The 17030-nt window shown below is 51.5% G+C and overlaps 1 long non-coding RNA gene across 4 annotated transcripts in view; it reads right to left on the bottom strand.

Moving 5' to 3' along the window:
* Positions 1 to 201: 201 nt before the first annotated feature.
* The window catches only part of LOC113969983, a 43750-nt gene continuing 26921 nt past the window's right edge, over positions 202 to 17030 (bottom strand). For 3 of the 4 annotated variants that reach the window (XR_003534986.1, XR_003534985.1, XR_003534988.1), the window contains one exon: positions 208 to 841. This is a non-coding gene — a long non-coding RNA (uncharacterized LOC113969983). Of the gene's footprint in view, positions 842 to 17030 lie in introns of all 4 variants that reach the window. The other variant, XR_003534987.1, reaches the window with a different exon arrangement.

Here is a 17030-nt window from a genome sequence, read left to right on the forward strand (position 1 = left end):
CAGACGGGGTTCAGACCAAATAAAGATCATTGAGCGGCGAGGGATTCGCTCAGGCTTTCAGGGAAATGTGCCTGATGCGGGGCACGGCGCAGCCCGGCCGCTTGGCTCCTGGGTGCTCCCACTTCCCTGTTGATTTGCCTGGGTTTATTTTGTGCCCATTGCCTCCTCCATCTTGAGATTGCACCAAATCACACGGCTCACTTTTTGCAAAAGGGAGAGTTTATTTTCAACAGTGCATGGGGGGGGCGGGATTTGAATGGGAGATAATTACAGGCAGTACGTTTCTCTTACAGGAACAGAGAGGGTGCAGTACAACAGCAGCAGGGCTGTCTGGCCTGGGCAGGCTCACGGTCCTCTGGGCCACAAGCACAGTGCCTTTGGGAAGGCTGTGCTCCCACAGCTCCACAGACCGAGGGATCAAGAGCAGCAAGGGTCAAGCTCTGCTCCATGAGCAAAGCTGGGAGTGAAAAGCTCCCTCCAACCTTCGCACACCCGGTATTTCGCCAGGTGTTACAGTGACTGGCTTAGGTCTCTCTGTCTAAGCGCTTTGGTCCTGCTCAGGGGTATTGAGGGCACTGAAGGCAACATACAGGAGTGATGTGGGATGATCTCTTGTGTTGCCCTGGGTCCCTCCCCATGGGTGGACCGGCGTGATTCAAAGTGATGCAGAAACCCGCTGTGCTCATGAATCAAAGCTGCCTTCTCTCTGGGGCCAATGGAGAAGCAGTTGGGACCCTCCTGGAGAAACTCGGAGAAGTCAGGTGGCAAGTCTGGGCAGGCGGTAGCCAACAGCAAAAAGGAACTCACAGGCTTGAAAAATCCCTTCTCCACTCGCTGGGATCTAGGAAGGAAAGAAAAAAAAATGGAGTGGTTATGATCTCTGTCAGGGAAATGGTGCAGCAGCGCTCAGTTGAGAACAGACCAACTTGTCTCACTGATGGAGTGAAACTCCAATCCTCTTTCCCTCCTCACCACACATTTCTCACAGCTCTGGACCACCTTTCCCCCTTCCCAACCAGGAAAACCACGATCCTCAAGACACCGAGCTTACCCTGTGCCCGCCTCAACCCCCTACCTCTGCCTGCCCCGCACACCGCCAGCCAGGGGAGGGCTCACCGCTTGTCCTTCCTCCCTAGGCTTTGGGGCATGGGATTACTCTGCATGTCAGAGCCACTAAAGGCACAGCCCTCTGATGTTTTAATCTTCGTGTTAACTTTCCCTGCCCTCAGCGCCCTTGCCTGGCTGGAGAAAGTGATACCAAGACACTGAGCTGGAGCCGAAGCTGTGACACTCAGCAGAAGTCCCCTTCTCAGCTTTCCCTGCACCTCCCGTGCTTTGCCCCACACACCTTACACCTTGCAGCACGTTCTCCTCCCTTTTTCTTGATTTTTTTTCTCTATTTCCTTTACACTTTATCCATGTTGAGAATATATTCCCTAGCCCCCAAACCAGTTCCATGCCTTTGCTGTCCTCCCTTTGCTTTGCCTATAAACTGTTATGTTGGAAGGGGTAAAGAGTAACATAACTAACCCTTGAGTACACTTGGATCCAGAGTGCAAAAGGAACCATCAGCTGGCTAATTTATTCTTTCTATTGCACCAAATTGTAATTTTATAAAATATTGCAAATTTTATAAAATATTTGCAAGCCCATTTTAAGAGATAAATCTTCTGTGTGGCTCTCTAATGAGCCGCCCTGGGAGTAGCCGGCATGTGATCTGCTGTAGGTCGCACCACGACATTCCCGGGCTGTGACTGGATGAACCACCGTAACTCTTTGAACTGTGCAAATACTCTACACTCTGGGGTCCAGGCTGCAATTTTCATGGGTATTTTTTCTCTCTCTTAAAAATAGATCTTCTGTAACCCCTTTATTGCAATATTCATAAAGCACTTGATGAAAATCCAAGGAAAATCCCTTCCTTTTCACAACTTTGAAGCAAGCTTAAAACTTAAGAGAGGGAGAGGCCAAACCCAGCCCATGTGCATGTGTTTGGGGAAGGACCAAAGACTGCCTCTGCAGAATTAGGGTGCTGAGAGGACAGACCCCATGCTGGCATGCGTGTAGGGAGACCCAGGCTGCAAGAAGCCAAGGCTCAGCACTTCTTTGTCCTATGTGAGATCAGGAGTCATCCCCAATGTCCCCCCAAGGCTGGTAAGGATGCTGAGGTCAGGGCAGACGAGATCCAAATGGTGGTGGGTGCTTTTGCAAGCCCAGGAGAGGAGGAGGAGGAGGCTGAACCCTTGTGCTCACCATTGAAAAGCCTTTACCTGGCAGAAAAACCCCCTGCCTTCTGCAGGCACAGGGTGAGCTTGCTGTGGCCTACAAGAAAAGAGAAACTCCTCTATGGTGCAGATAGAGAAGCTGCTCCTCGGTACCAGACATCAACCCGCCCTGGAAATTACCCTCTGCCTGGCCTGGTGGGTTTGCAGCTTCTGGCACTCAGTAACTGAGGGAAGGAGGGGATGGTCTGACCCAACTTATTTGACATAAGCTTTAGGAAAGCCTAAATCTCCTGCATGCACTTTCTCTACAGTCAGAGTTCAGCCTAGCATTGTGGGTGTCTGCAAAGATAGGGCTCCATCAGGACCCTATCCCAGCCCAAGGATGCCTTCCCTCCCCAGTGCTCTGTGCAGGGAAAACATCCCACAAACTAGCATGTGGAATTATTATCACTCTTTTAAAAACAAACAATGCATAAATATTTGAAATTACAGCTCAGCCTCTGCCCCAAGACTTGCTCCTGTGCCTCCTTGTGTCCCTACAAAGCCAGCACTGAGGTTTATAAGCTGACAAACTGCCCTGCCACAGCAAGTCTGGGCGGTGGGAAGGGGAAAAAAAAACCTCAAATAATGGTAAATGGATGCAGAACACTCTGCCTAATCAGATTCCTATCCCCTATTGAGGCCAGGAAGGAGGGACCCCGCTCCTCCCCTGCCCTCAGCCCAGCCTCCGCTTCACCGGCTCACACGGAGAAACTTTCTGGACAATTTAATCTCGCCAGGGTGTTACTTAGAAAAACCTTTTTCACTGTCAATTTCCCCCCCCCCTCTCTTCCCCCCCTCCCTTTTTTTTTTTTCTTCCCTCCCAGCCTTGATTGAATTTTGCAAGCCCCTGATATCTTTCTTTTTCTGTAGGGATGCACGCTGCTTATGCAAATACCAGCCTTTCATACCAGCCTCCCTGGCTCAAGCCCTCCAACTTGAATGTGACCAAAAGCTGTGCTCTCCCCTGCTAACTCCTTAGCACAATTACACCTCCATTCTGCTCCAGGGGCCCGGGGAGGGGGAAAAAAAATCATTTTAAACTAATAACACGTGCTGTTTACTTTGGATAATTACAAGGGAGCTTCGGCTTCTAAGAGCTATGAAATATTCTGTTCAGCGGGGGTGGGAGGGAGGCTCCGTGTTACGCCTACGCTGCGAGTTTTATCTCCTGGCGGAGATGCTCGCACGGCCTCTCGAGGCTCCCTCCATCTCGTGCTCATCCTCTGCACCTGGGCAAGCATTTACATTTCCTACGGAGGAACTTCCCCGGCGCTTTGGGCTACAGGAGAGAGGAGAAGGCGGCTGACATTTTCCTTATCTCAAGTTACAATTTCCTGCAAGCATCAAGATAATAAAACATCGGCGATGGGCAAGATGAGTGAAATGAATGCGTCGGCTCTCCCGCGGCAGCGCAGGAAGGACCAGGGAGAAAGGACACCCGGGGGACGTGGCTGCTCCGCTGGTTCTCGTTTGCATCGTGGCCCTGACGTTATTGTCCTCCTGCCTTGTCTGCTGGGGAAGTTTATGTGGAGGGCTTTTGCTGGGGCGAGAAGGAGGAGGGGAGTTTTCCCCAAAAGCACCCAGGAATCTGTCAAAAGAGGGACAGAAAAGAGAAGAAGAAGAAGAAGGGAGACAGAGAGTGGGAACGTCAAGGACCCCTGACTAATGAATAGCAAGTTTGCCCTTGAACCTCCCTGGGCTTTGCCATTCCCAGGCTCCAAACAAGGGCTGATGCATGCTTGGGCCCAGCTGCAGGGGGACTGGGCTATGGTTCATCTCAGACACTTTGACAGCCCGGGCCTTTTCCCCACATAGCTCAGACTCGCCTAACTACTCCCCTGGCAACAGCTCAGTGCAGGAACCTGTGCTGAGGCCCTGCCTGCTGCATACAGAAGTACGAGGAGGAGGAGGGGAGCCGCTGGGAGAAATTAGCTGGAGACCAGCTTAACCCATCAAATGCTGGGCAGACATCACCAGCCCCAGTACCCTTTGCTCAACCTCGGTACCCTCCACTCATCCCTGGGTGCTCACTGGCACTTATCCATGGTGGAGCTGGAGAGGGGCAGTGGTGGGTTAGATGTGCAGAGTCGCTGTGTATCCCAAATCCCATGACCCGCTGCTTCACCATGACCCAGCCTGCTGAGACCTGGTGAGACCAAATGTCCTCATGGTGCCAGGGATGTAGGAGGGAGCCAAAATAGACAGCTGGAAAAGACCACCGGACACTGAGAGGAAAGGGCATGGCCTCTCCCTGGTGCAGCAGGACAGGGCATCTCTCCCTGCCAGCCAAAATGAGGGCAAGGGCTGGATGAGAGGCACAAACTTGCCCCAGCCACTCTTTCTGCATTGCAGATCAAAGGCTGGGGACAAGCTGGCCTTTGGGGTCTGCACTGAATGGCCGGAGAGAACAGGCACGAGCACCCGGCGGCTCTAAAATGCGACTCAGAAACGTTCCCACATCCCAGCCCCATATAAATCAAGGGGGAAAAAAGGGGGAGCTCTGTCCCAGCCTCTATTTTTACAGAGCATCTTTCATGTGCAGCCCCTGAGAGAGAGGGCTTTGCTGAGCTTGTTAAGGATGGCTCCAGCGCCAGGCAGAGAGGGGGACGCACCATATGGAGAGGAGAAAAAGAAAAGGGGACACTGAAAATGGAAAATTATGCAAAGCAGGAGGAGAGGCGCTGGGGGAAAGGGGGGAGGGAGGCAGCGAAGAGGTGGGGGATGGGGAGAGGGGAGGATGGAAGGGAGCCCTGACTTGGGGGACACCATAAGCTGGCATGGGGGCAGCAGGAGGGACAGAAGTTTCCCGTGATCAGGTCAAGACAGCCCTTGGCACCCTTAGGCACTGTCACCAGAGGGCAGTTTTCCAGCCTGGCCTTTCCTGAGCAGATTTGGCACACCCCTGTGCCAGGGTGATGCCTGGCTGGACTGTGGTGGGTACACCCCGCTTCTGGAGCCGTGCCATGCTGGGAGATGCAGCAAAACAGGGTCCATGGTGACCTACTTCAGAGGTGTCCTCAGGACCTCTGTTACTATGGCAATGAGGTTGCAAGCAAACATGTTTTTTGGTCAAGATTTTTGCTTTTCATCAATCACAAAAACTGGATTAGCACACTGAGGTGCCAGGGCATTGTAAGAAACAGCCCTGACCAACAGCAACGATAGCAAGGGCCCAAATCGGCCCTGGATCTCAGACACCAGTGCAGTGATGGTGGATGCTTGGGTGAGTCTAAGGAGAATCCGAATGCAGCTGCCAGAGCTCTTCCCTTCCCCTTGGACCCCACAGAATCCTGGTGCCGCAGGGTGAGCTGCAGGCCCAGCATGGCTTAAAGATGCTGTGCAGGCATTCCAGTCCCTTGCATGTGTTATTGCCCAGCTTGTGCTCAAACTCCAGCACCTGGCCTAGCATGGTGTTTGGAGAAATGACTCAGCTCTTCCCAACCCAGTTGTGGAGCTCCTTTTCTCTATCCTGGGAACCCTGTTCACCTTTTGGAAACCGCCCACCCTGTCACTGTGACAGCTTCTTTATCCCAAAGCCACCCTGTGCCTCAAACTTGCAGAACTCTGCTGGCTCCCTGTCATGGGCCACGACCACCTTGCACATCCTCACTCAGTGGAAGCCTCCTTCTCCAGCCCATCTTTCAACTAGCATGGAAAGCCACCCAGTTGGTCCTCCAAAATCCCTGAGATTCATGCTCGTTGTTCTGTGACCTCTGCTTTGTTCCCTCCATCTCCCCTCTGCTTTTGTTCAGAGCAGCCAGTGCTTTTCCTTCACCCTCCTCAGCATCACCCGACACCCAGGAACAGAAACTGGTCCTGGCTCTAACCTCTCCTCCGACTTGGCCCTGTCACAGCCTTTGATCTCACACCTGTATCTACCACATTGCTCCTTTTTTTAGCTCCTTATTTGTTGCATCAGGAAACTTTCTCTTGCTGCATCTCGAACGGATCTCTCCATTAATCCCATCTACTGTGCTTCCCCTCGTTTACCATTGGTAAATTTGCCATCAGCCCTCGCAGTCGCCCTGTGCCCCCAAACCCTCACTTCAGGCAGGTATGGGGCAGATTCACATGGGGCCAGTGCACAGAGATGGGCTGGTGCAGAGACAGGCGTGGGACTGTGCCTGCAGAGATGGGCACGCTTGCCCTGGCATACACGTGTTCCTGCCTGCACATGCCAACACCTACATGTTCCTGCCCACGTTCCCGCTGCCGGATCCAAGGCTGTGGGATTTCAAGGGGAGCTCTCGTTCTCCACCGGGACACAGGCATTATCTGAGCAACACGGCTGCAGGTTGGGATTTGGGCTGTTTGGTCTTACATTTACCAGACTAAAAAGATGCTGTGTCCATCTAGTTTCTTCAAGAGCATGCCCTGGAGTAAGGCCACATGTGTAGGCCAGATCCTCAGTAAAGCCCTGGAATAAGCTGTAGGCACTGAAGAGGATTGATCTAAGCAGCATACAAAGAAAAACAGCAAAAAATAAAGTTCATGGGGGCACAAGGAAAAGAGAGCTTCCACCCACAGAGCAGCTATGTGGGGCTCCAGAGACAGGCAGGCAACGTGGGAGATGTTTCAGAGCCTGCTCTCAAGATGATGCATTTGCAAACGCTTCCCTTCTGCAACCACTGGAGGTAAACTGAGCTACCTGCCCTGCAGAGACACATTTTAATCCTCAGGCACAGGTACATGTCCTGGGCTGCTTTAAGGCTGGCTGGCCACCGTGGCAGAAAGATGCAAAAATGAGATGTGCCTTCATGGGAGAGGAAGAAGAGCGATATACTCTTTCCCTCACTATCCTGACACAGGCAAGAAACTGCCCCTCCACGAACAAGCCCAGCCAAAGGGGCTGTTTGGTGTTCTCACTGCAAATTCCCGCCTGCTAAGAATGGGTGGTGTGGGGGGAGCAGATGGGATTCAGTGTGTCCTTTGGATCAGGCTGGCTTCAGCTGCTGTGCTGGAAGCTGAACCGTTTCCAAGGAGGATACAGCAAGAACAATGAGTCCTGCCCAAGTGACGGTCCAAAGCACTGGCACTTCGTCCTGATTCAACCTTGCCCCAGATTCCCGCCCTTGGCATGCATCCAGGTTTCTTTCTCCTTGACCCATCTCCATCAAAAGAAGCGCTGTTACAAGTCTCTGCTCCGAGTTTCTAGTCTACAAATAGAAGCAAACCAGCACCTGCTCCAGAGCTGAACATTTCCACTAAACCCTATTTTGATGCCTGTCCCAGCCAAAGAAATCTTTGGGGACAGTGTCACTTGTAGGAGATGTTAAATATTTCGGCCTCCAGCAACACAAGACACTGATATGATATTAAACTACACAATTGCTATATGTTCCTACACTCCTGCCTTGGCTGTAGAGATGCCCCACAAGGGCCCATCTCCAGCAAATATTTCTCTGGACAGGGAGTTGGCTGCCTTGAGTGCTGGGGCACGATGTGTTTATCGGGCAGCAAAGCTGGCCCTGCCATCTCTCCCGGGGAAGCTGTACCATGGGAGCTGCTAAAACAGCATTTCATTTCCAAACAGGGCCCCAGAGACCTCTTGTGTGAGGGATTCAACAGAGCGAGGCGTGGTAGCGCAGAACAAGGAGACACGACTCCAGGCTAAAAATAAGCCAGACCCCAGGTTGATGGACCTTATTGCTCTACACCAGGGTTCAGGCTGGCCTCTCCCCTTGAATCAGTGCCAATCTCTCCTGCGCCACCACTGATGGGGAAATGGCAAATTGGGATTTTTTCACCTCCCTCTTTCCCCCGTTTCCCTCCCCTAACTCCTTTTCCGCATCATAAGCAAAGTCCTAATAAAGCTCCCATCCCCACTGCCAGCCCTGCACCATGCTCCCAGCAGAAAAGAGATGCAAAGCCACGCTTGGAATCTGATTCCCCGGCTTTAAACGCTGCTCTGCCAGCAAAGTGCGACTTGAAAGCTCCCCTGTCACAGTTACAAAGCTCCGAACAGCCCTTCCTCGGATAATCACGCTTATCTCCAGATTAAGAAAGAGAGACCTGCAGCTGAGGCTGGTCACATGGGCTGGGATGTGGGCAAATCTCTTTTAAACAATCCCCATATAGCTGTGACCTCCACCGCAGTCCAAATACACTGTCCCTCAGTCCCACTCAAAAACCAGCTCTGGAGACATGACGGAGCATGTGAGAGAAGACCAGGCTGGAGGGGGGGGGGGGAGGGAAATCAGGGAGGAGGAGTGAGAAAGCAATGGAGAAGAGGAGGGTGAGAAAGACGGAAGAAGAAATAAGTAAAGGGAGGATGTGGGAGAGGAACAGGATGTGGTGGAGAGGGAGGAAGAGTCCATGAATGGAGGGGGAGGATGATGAAGGACAGGGAGGTCTCTGCTACTCTTCCTGTTGGGGATTAGTTGTCTCTGCACTGTCCTCAGTTTAACTCTTCCCGCTCTGTCCCCGGCTGGCAGCCCAGCCCGATTACGTGACTCCAGCTGTGCCAAGCAGCCTTGGCAGGGCGAGCACGTTACCTACTTTGCTGCCACGGATTCATTAAGAGGCTTTGCTTGTGTGGGAATAGTCATCCCAACGGGGAAAGGGGAAAAAAACCCTTTGGCAGATCAACATGGCAAGGAGCTCTGACAAAGCGGTTTCCACAGCCCAGCCCAGAGTTTGGGAGCAGAATTAAGGAGAGATAGGGATGCGCAAACAGGAGAGGAGGGCAGAGCGGGGGGAGATCAGCTGAAAGGGGTCCCTCAGCTCAGGGACGAGGCACCAGACAGGGAGGGAACTGCAAGCCCTTTGCCTGGTTCTTCTTTGTGATTAAAGGCCACCTTGCATCTGGGTCAGGCACGGATGACACATTTACCCTCTGCGTAAATGAAAGGTCCGATCAACCGCAGAGTGACTTTTTCCAACAGCACGTTCCCCTCTTACATTCATCACACAATTACTTTGCGATGGAGGAGTCCAAACGGCTCTGAGACGGGCACAGAGGAAGAGTGCTGGGGACGCACCTGTCTGAGGATGCCCACAATCTGATGGCACTGACTTGGGGCTTCCAGCCATGGCCACCGGCTGCAGCTCGCGGAGGGACTGCAGTGCTGCCTCCCCGGCTGCTCATTATTCACCCTGCGCAATTAGGCACTGCTGATAAGTCACATGAAATTGCCTTTGTTCTCCTGTGTTTCATGGGAGTCCCTTTTTCTTTCACATTAGTGATGAACTGCCCACTGTACCTACTGCTGGAATGGCAGTGAGGATTTTGGGGCACTCTTTGGGCTCCCTCAGAGATGCCCCATGCGGGTCGATGGGGAGGTGTAGCCTGGCCTTGACAATGTTCCTGGACTTCTCTGAGCACAAAGCAGAGCTGCTCCTCCTGCAGCCCACTCTGCCCTGCTGGGGACTTGTCAGCTCTCCTCCAGACAGGTGGCTTTGTCACTGTCTCCATGTCACCTCCCAGCTTCCCTCCCAGCAGCAGAGGAAAGCCCAGTGCAGCTGCAGAGCCAGTAGGGGAAGAGGTGTCAGCCCTTCCCAACCCGAACCCTGCTGATGCCAATGGCCACCTTACCTTGTTCATCAGGACCTTCCTTCTCCTCCCCAGCCATCCCATCAGAAGGAGTCAACCCTGTGCTCTGCTGATCAGACCAAGCCATCTCCCACCCAGGCTCTCCGCAGGGCCAGCCCTGCTCTCCATCCCTTCACTGCACCAGGACCCAAGCATGGAATATAAGGCAAAGCAAATAGGAGCCAAGATGAAACTGGGTGCCACCAAACTCCACAGCAGGCAAGCTGTGCTCCAACAAAACTTCCCAAAATGACCTCGATTTCAGAGCAGCCTTGGGCCATCTAACTCCCTCTTTTGGCATCTGGCAGCTGCTCAGACACAGAAAGGACCATGGGCAGAAAAGACATCTTGGCCTATTAATGAGTTTTTTCCCATTTTGCTCAAGAAATGTATGTGGGCTCTTAAGTCTTGTTGATTTAAGGGAAAGGATGCAAAATTAATTTAGAAAGGAAATTAATTAGATGTGAACTGGTGTTTACATCCCTACGCATACAATGAATTCTTGTGTGAACCTACAGAATGCAGATGGATGGATGGATGGATGGATGGATGATAACAGACTCTAGGAATGACATTATGTGCTGGTCCATACGCTGGGGATGTAGAAAGACTTTTCTCTGCATTGGTAATTAATAACTCTATCCTGAGCAAATGTTGATAAATCCTTTATAGCACACGTTATCTCTGTCTCTCCAACTCCTGTTCTGCATTTCCATTTGCCTGTTTCCACTGCTCCACCCCTGGCACCCACACGCTTCACTTCCCTCCCATATTTTGTAACTGGTAGCAGATTTGACTCCCTTTCTGGAGAAGCAGGCAAGGGTTTTGTTGCTGTGGCTTTGTGTGAGGGATCGCATGTGTATGTGTGTATACAAAGATGGATATAAATCCATTGGAAATAAACATCTTTTAAGGGACTTGAGAGACAGACACCCAGGGCAGAGGAGAAGAAAGAGCCTACAGACCCTCAGCCAGACAATCAGGCAGGATGAAGAGAAAGAGCTAGTGAACCAAAAAAAGGCTCAGTTCTCTTTTAAACTCTCCATGATTTGCAAGGAAAGCAGCAGATCTCATTGCTGGGAAGCCCAGCTCTGCTGATGCAACCCTCACCCCTTCTTCTCCCAGCTCCACACAGCTCAATTACCCCGGGCTGCCAGGCTGCACTGAGCACACCCCCACCACCCTGCATCTCCCCCGCCGCTGAGACAGCTTTCGCCAATGGAAGGAGTACAAATATATTCATTGGCACCTTATCAGACATGCATGCAAAACTAATTAACATGGGGAGACATGCAAGCTGCCACCCAGCCACAAATACACACCCACGAGCATGCACACACACACGCACGCATGCACAAGGCAACCCTTGTCTAGGGGGGACATTCAAAAGGCTTTGTCACTAATTTAGGCATCTGTCTCAGTCTGGTCTGGTCCTCCTGGCTAGGCTGGAGTTGTGGTTTTTTTCCCACTCTGTTTGACAATGCTGGGAACATGCCCGGAGACCCCTCATTCAAATCACCCCTTGACAATGGTCTCATTGTGTGAGCATATAGAAAAGGGAAAGGATGGGGGAGAAGATGTGGAAGGGGGGTAAGGAATTAAAATGTGAACCCAAGGAAGTGTTTACTAACACAAGCCTCGCAGCTGCCCCGTCTCTCCTCCACCCCCTTCTTCCGCCCCTGGCCGCTCCAATGGCCCAGCTTGTCCCCAGTGCGCGGCGGGCAGCGGGAAGTCGGGACAGTGGAGCGGGAGCAGGAGCAGGGCTGCATAGAGGTGCATGGAGAGACGGCAGACTGGAGGGATGAAGCCTCAGGGCATTCAAGCCTTTGGCAGCAGGGGGGCAAGTACAGGTTAGAGAAGAGAAGATAGAGCCAGAGATGTCTTGGAGAGGATTAGGGACTTAAAATGTCCTGGGAAGGACATCTTCATGGAGGAGCAAGGGATTTATTGGTATAACCACTCCAAGGCTTTCCAGGCAGGAACAAAAAGTGTATAAACCTGGCCTCATGGATTTAGAGCAAGCGAGCAACCTCACTGCATGGTTTGGACTGCTCTCTTTGGTGCTGCTGCCAGACATGATACAGTGTGAGAAGAAAGGGAGGGAGCAGCAGGGTGTCGGGGCTGGGGGCTCAGGGGATGGACCAAACTACCTTCAGGACCCCACTGTCTGCCTATTGCGAGTTATTAAATACCAGGAGAAAAAAAAATAGGAAAAAAAATGCCCCAATGCCCTGACCACCCCCCAGCCACGCCTGGGGAAGGAAATTGCGAAGGTACAGACGGGGAGTGCGAGCCCCCAGCCCACCGCGCTTGGCTGGCCTTGGCAGATCTGTTCATCTGGAAATGCCCATGAGCCAGCAGGGCAAAGGGAACGGGAGCTGGGGAGGGGGAGAAGATGATGACAACGTTTTCCATATATGCAAATGCATCCGCACAAGATACCCAGAGGGAGACAAAACAAAGAGACCTCAAAGAGGCTGGCTCTGAGACCTGCACAAAGCCAGATACCTCCGTAAACCTGCGGCGTTTGCACGTGAGGACCTGCGCCATGCAAGATGTGATGCTGCCGAGAGGTTCCCCCCCATCTGAGCAGATATCAGCCCAAAGATAGCCTGATTGAGGAGCCCAGAGAAAGCTGCAAAGACAAATGCCACAATCCCACATCCTCCTACACAAACAGATGCACCTTAGGAGTACAAAACTATTCCTGTCCATCAGCTTAGTCAGAGAAAAGAAAAGCTGTGATGCAAACCCACATGAGCCCTGCTTCGGTGGGCAGAGCTAGCCCAGCTCCTCCGACATTGCTCCTGCAGCCAGATCCACCCCCTAGACCTTTGTTTGCTTTCCATAAGAGGAAAGCTAAGAGATTCCTGGGCATTGCTATAAACAAGGCAGGGCAAAATGTCACACAGAAACTCGAGAACATGCATGAGGCAAAACATTTCTTTCCCACAACCACTGCAACAAAACAAGTCACCTGTGCAAACATTTCTGCTTTTAAAAAGGGAAACTACTGCCAAGTAAGCAAATCTGTGCTTTTTATCCAAACAAGTGGTTGTGAGCGGTTTTATTGCCACATTCCTGTGCCCCAATACACAGGGATAAGCACTCGACACACAGTGACACGCAGGGACTCGGGGACAGAGCTGTTGTTTTAATAGGGCAATGAAGACAGCGAATGAAATAAAACCCTACAGAGATCAGCTTGCAGGAGTCAAGGCTGAGAAAAGCTATTTGATGGTAAAGGGAAACAAGGACACTTGCGATTCTGCTCTCATTTCCATGCTGTAAATTTGGGCAGCTTTTACTGAATGCAATTAAATCATCACTTAGGATTTAACTTGGTGAAGCTGAGGACACACCTCGGTACAAGACCCACGTCTGGGCTCTTCCCCCCAACTTGCTCTGCCAGAGGTCAGCAGGAGTTGTGGAAAAATTGATTGAAAAAGTAAAGGAATTCATAGATCCCTGCCAATGTGGCCATTTCAAAGCCCCCTTTAGCTCTATCTTGGCTGTTCTCTCCTTCACCAGTGATTTGCTGCTCTGCTCATGGAGCTTTGGCTGCAGGGAAGAGTCAGTACCAGCCTGGTAAGCACAAAAACTCAAAGGTATGTGGGCATCTCTTCCCCTTGGCCTCTAATAAGACCTCATCAATCCTTCAACACATCCATTCCCTGCCTCTGACAGCTGATCTTTCCTTTCCCACATCCTTACAGTCCTTATGTGGATCCCATACAAGACCCTTGCAAGAAACCCTGCAAGACCCTCTGTTATTAAAACCTATTTGACAACTCTTTAAATTTTCCTTTATTCTAAGACAGTGCATTTCAAAGGCTTTTGCTCACCAGAGATTATGAAACTGTTTAACAATCTGAGTTTCATAAGCAACAAGTATTAAAACTCCTCACCTACCTGCACCACACAGGTAAGGTCACCTCAGGGCTGTGACCTTAAATCTACACATGCTTTTCCCCTCAGACATTGAGAGGCGTAAATCTCAATATCTCATTAAACAGATCACTCAGAACAGATTGCCTCCCAACATAACTTTTCAGCTGGCCACTACCCATGAACGGATGATTTTACATGACATTTATTCATGCAAATTGCAGAGGCTGTAGTCTGGTTACCCAGCAAGAGCGTAAAAAATTACAGTTTAGATGCATAAATGCTGGCACCATCAGAGAAGACACAATGAGACTGAAAACACATCCCTGGGTTTCACATACAGGGCAACAAAACTTAGAGCGAGTCCTTATCTGATGGAGGTTTATCAGGAACGACCCCCCCAAAATGACCCAGGGGAGGCAGAGAAAGGCATGTGCAAGGCTGCAGGGGCTACAGAGAAATGAACTTCTCCTGCTGCATGTGCAGTAACCTGCCATGGGGAGAGCACACGCAACATTTTACGTCACTCACAAAGCCTACACTGTCCAATAAAGTGGAGAAGTAAAACAAAGCATGAAATCCAGGCATAAATTAGCATCCCTCTAGTCTAGCTTTATTTGTGCTGCTGCTGCTGTGGATTAGCATCTAGCTGGCTGACAGGCTGATAGGTAGACAGAAACAGGGAGAAATAAAAAAAAGAAAAAAAATCAGTAGGTGTCTTTTTTTCCCTATGGTTCCTGGGATGTCTGCCTTCAAAGTGCAGGCAGCATTCATCCCTTTAGGACCAGAATTCTTCCATCTTCCTGTGAGAGCAGTAGGCTCTGCAGGAAAGCAAATCCCCCTGAGATGTTTGTGCCTGCACCCTGTGGAGCCAGCACCCGTCATCTAATGCGAGCCCAGTGAGAACCCGTCACATCCTCAACCGGCATCCCTCTGGCATGCACAGCATCCCTCTGGCATCCACAGCATCCCTATGCAGAGAGCCAGAGCCCTGGGAGCAGTTACGGTGTGGGGCTGGGGGACCTTGAGGATAGCACCTCGCCACAGGCACACACAGGGAGCAGACACCTCGGGATTAGCTCTGGATCATGTTCACCATCGCTTGGGGCAGCTGCTTCCTTCACTGCTTGCAGCCATGGCTGGGTTTGGTACCTGATCCCAGATGACATGACCGGGATCTCACGCCGGCATCTCCTCTCAGTTTGTGTCAGAAATGTGTCACTGCCAGCTCCTCAGGCAGGAGGACCTGCAGAGAGCTTCCATCGGGCTGACACACAGCCTCCCGCTCCTCAGGGCTGCATGGCAACATGAGTGGTCGTCACCAGAGACGTCCCTTCTCTCTGGGCTTGGTCACCTTGTGCCCACACACCCTTTCCAAGCACAGCCACGAAGGCACAGCACCAAAGAGGTGCCAGTCCAGTCCAGACCTTCCCAAACCAGAAAGCCCTGTCAAAGGACATGTTTATGCCCTAGCAACTTCAGGCAGCAGAGAGGAGCTGGGATGCTCCTCAACATGGCTCTTGTGCCCAAACTGGGGGAACAACAGCAGCAAAACTTCACTGTGTTCAAAGCAAATTGCAAAGCCCATTTCCACCCTCACTGAGCCATTCATAGCTTGTCTGCGGTCTCGGGTCACAGGAGATTTCTAGTCCCTGCCTTTCATTTAAGGAGCCAAACACAGAGCTCAGTTTTTAGGCTATGGAAAGCAAATTTTCAGCCATTTTCAAAGGTGGCCTAGAAAACACAGACTAATTCTGCACAGCCATAAAGCAAGTCCCTCAGGAGCACAGCACGCAGTTCAAACACCCTGTGTCCCTGTCTGCCACTATGACTCTTACTGAGTGGGTCTGATCAGAGGACACAAATGTGAACGTTCCCCATGATGCAGAGGATCCCTCCTCAGCAGAGTCCTTGCAGCTCCCAGCCCCTCAGCCAAGTGCACTGGCCCTGCTGAGCACTGGTGCCAGCAATCCCAAGCTGACCCTGGTGGTCAGGTGCTGCCTTTGGAGCATGGAGCAAACAAAGCTTACAGCAGGCATCTGTGGCTGTTTCTGCTTGTTCCATGTTCAAATGGATCAACACAGGCAGCTCTTCCCCAAAGGAGGCACAAGGGCACTCTGCAGGGCTTCAAGACAGCTGCAACTGGGAATAGCCTGAGCTGAGGAGATGTTCCTCCAGTCATGCCTCCCCTAGGAGCGCCTGATCCAAGGCTGGAATAAAGCACATCATCGCCATCCTCATCCCAGTGCACACAGCAAGACAGTCCCCTCCACATCCATGCACTCTCAGAGGAATCTATGGAAACATCCTGTGGTATCAGTAGAGCAGCTTCTTCTAGGGCTTAGGAGGGAAGAGAAGAAGGATGAAGAGAATGTAGAAACCGAAGCCTTTGTTTCCCAGCACTCAGTCATGCTGCTGATTAGGTAGCAAAGACCAGCCATTTCCTACCACATCCTCAAGCACTTGCAGCAATAGCAGGCACTCCTTTAACCTCTGGCACTTGGGGATGGGAAAGAGGCAAGGAGGAAGAAGTCAGTCAGAGCCTACAGAAATGCAATGAGCTGCAGGAAAGATCTTCCCTTTGCAAGGGAACAGGCCCCTGATGGGCTCCCCAGCCAGCACTTATCTACGTGAACTACTTATTTCCTCCCTAAGCTCTCAGCTTGCTCTGACACATCACCCATCCACCTGATGGCAAGCAAAATGAGTCAGATGGGTCCCAGGCTTACACCCACTCATGAGCCTTCCATTTCTACTCTGCTTCTCAGTGCCAGGCCATGAGGAAGCCCAGCTTGGGGATGGTGCAGGACCACAACTGCTTGAAATGCTTGTACAAGTCCAGACTCACGCATGCAGTTTGCCTTTCATTTCAGAGAGCTCCAGTACTTCTGCATAAGACATTTAAACTCACACTGGTAATAGCACATTCAGACAAGCGGCCACTGGGACCAGGGCTATGCCTATGAAATGTATCACAAATGGACTGAAGGAGCACATTCCCTTGAGACACTGGTCCAAGTGGCAACGTGGGACATGTCTGCTGCAGCCTGGGGAGATCCTGCACGGTCCCATGAGGACGCCACAGAGACAGCATCTCCTCCTCTGGCTCTTAAGCAGTCTTCCACAGTGCTGCACACAGTACGTGACCTCTCAGTTAAAGCAAGGACCAAATAAATTTTAAAAGGCATTTTTATTCTGAGTACTGGCTGTGTGGAAGTCAAATACTGTTTTTCAAGCTGTTCCCAGAATGAGACAGAGCCATACATGTCCACAGGCACAGCAGCGTCTGCACAGCTTTGTCCCCACTGCCTCCAGAAGCATATACACAGATGTGCATCCCTCAC

This window comes from Neopelma chrysocephalum, unplaced genomic scaffold, assembly GCF_003984885.1.
Source record: "Neopelma chrysocephalum unplaced genomic scaffold, ASM398488v2 Primary Assembly neopelma1_75, whole genome shotgun sequence".
Classification (NCBI taxonomy): domain Eukaryota; kingdom Metazoa; phylum Chordata; class Aves; order Passeriformes; family Pipridae; genus Neopelma; species Neopelma chrysocephalum.